The 1,951-nt window shown below is 51.4% G+C and overlaps 1 long non-coding RNA gene across 2 annotated transcripts; it reads right to left on the bottom strand.

Annotated features, from left to right (window-relative positions):
- Positions 1-215: 215 nt before the first annotated feature.
- Positions 216-1,945, bottom strand: LOC124232496 (uncharacterized). 2 transcript variants are annotated; one of them, XR_006886869.1, is made up of 4 exons: positions 1,644-1,945; positions 1,101-1,207; positions 630-935; positions 216-533 (listed from the first exon to the last, which is right to left on the bottom strand). It is a non-coding gene; the product is annotated as an uncharacterized LOC124232496 (long non-coding RNA). The 2 variants fall into 2 exon arrangements; XR_006886868.1 differs by having other exon boundaries at positions 1,101-1,945.
- Between the last annotated feature and the right edge of the window lie 6 nt (positions 1,946-1,951).

The following is a 1,951-nucleotide window of genomic DNA, read 5'->3' as shown; positions in this document are numbered from 1 at the left end:
ACTGCATAATTTGTGGTAGTGGGGGACTGCGTTCGCGCTCTCCCCTGACAATTTTGGTTTACGAATGTCAGATGCCGTGGTGGTTTTCGTGAGAAAGCCTGCCGTGTTTCAGTTTCCTTCGGGCTATAGTTTTTGTTTCTCTGCTAGTACTGTGTTTTCACTCTCTCCGTCTCTTCCGCAGTTGTTTTCCTGACTTCCTTAGCCCGAGCTTTCTGTCTCCGTTAGTTCCGCTGTCTTTTTCTCCTAGCGGTTGCGGAACTTTTAAAAGGCTGGTTTTTTTTTTTTTTTTCTTTGTGAGGCGAGACAAGTCTGCCTAAGTACCTTGGTCTGTGTTTCGGGCACCATCCCGACGCGCCCTTCTCAGCACCAGTTCTGTCCTTGTCTTTTTCCTGCTGAGTTCTCTCCAGCGCTTTCATCACCTCGCTGCCTAAGTGTGCTTCTTAAGAATAACGGCAACTTCAGCAGCAGCTACCACGTGCCACCTTGTTCGGACTGCCGGATCTTAGACCTCCCCTTTACAGGATCCACTGGATCTGAAGCAACATTTTAACAAGATTCCTCGTTGATTCTATATACGTTCAAGTTTCACAAGCACTGACCTAACACACTATATATTTTAGTAACCTTACCCACTGGAATGTAAGTTCCATGAGGTCAGGGATTCTTGGCTATTTTGGTGACGGCTCCATGCATACTTCACTAGAATAGTGCGTCGCTGTAATATGTTTCTAATATACTAGTTTGATCTCAGCCTTCAGAAACAAACAAACAAAAAAACTGTTTCCCAGCAGCTTCCCAGGTTCTAGCCCTGAGTCCAGGTAAGATGAATAATACTGTGTCCTTCCTACAGGGAAATCACAGGGTTGGGAACACTGCCTGTTCATCTTCATCAGCAATGTCTAGGAATACCGTCTGCTTGAGCCCCGGGATGAAAGCTATAAAAAAAAAAAAAAAAAACAACCCAGGCCCTGAGCCCAGGGAGACAGGATCTCCTAGTCCACGCCGTCAGCCTCCAACCCAGCCTCCTTCCGCCCCTTTGCGCTTTAGGAGAATGTGATCACTTCACAGACATCGGAAAAAGGCCAGTCAAGGGGAAGCACCTTCTGTTTCTCCCACGCCTGCCCGTCTCTTCATCCAGTGCTTCACCCTGGTTCAAGCTGCGGGAGGCAAAACTTTACTTTGACCCTCTTAGGGTCTCCGGCAGGACCTGAGAATCAAATGGACATAAAACAGAATAATAGGAGAAAAGCGTAGATTTTCACATGTCCATGGGAGCCCCTTGGCAAAATGAAGACCCAAAGAAGCGGCTCGACCCAAAAGGAGCCCTGGTTCCTTTCATTGGAGAACGGTATTTAGAGACCAAGAGCCGGTGCTTGGCGCTTGGTGTTTGTTGATACCGGTGTGTCATTGCTTTCAGGCCCTGGTGTGTCATTTGCTTCGGTGGATTATAATCCACTGTTATCATTATCTCGATTTGGCCAGTCGGAACCCTTTCAAACTGACTCTAGTGCGCTTGACATGTCCGCCTCGGTCCCCGCGCATTTCTTTTACTTTCTGCCCCAGCTCCCACGTTCCAGGCTCAGCTTGTCTCTTCCCCGCCTCGCTGGGCCCCTCCCCCCTCCTGCGCAGTGACCTAGGCTCACTTTCCGGTGCCGTGAGGCTCACTGACAGGGCACGGAGAAGGGATGCCCGGCTAGGCGGGGAGACCACGTCCAGGGGGTGACAAGGCCGAGAGGTCCCCAGCCTTTGAGGCCTTGGCTCCCGTCCTCTGCCCAGCGACCTGGATTCCTTGGGCAGAGGCGGCTGCTTCCGGAAACAGGGCCCGGTTCTGTGGACCTCCTGGAGAGGCGCTGGAGCCAAGGGGGAGGGAGGGGCAGAGAACGCTGATGTCCGCGTTGGCCTCCTCGCCTTGGCTCCGTGCCTTTTACAAACGTTTCAGATGCCAGCTGGT

This window comes from Equus quagga, unplaced genomic scaffold (genome assembly GCF_021613505.1).
Source record: "Equus quagga isolate Etosha38 unplaced genomic scaffold, UCLA_HA_Equagga_1.0 HiC_scaffold_6745_RagTag, whole genome shotgun sequence".
NCBI lineage: Eukaryota > Metazoa > Chordata > Mammalia > Perissodactyla > Equidae > Equus > Equus quagga.
This window is presented reverse-complemented; position numbering and strand designations above follow the sequence as displayed.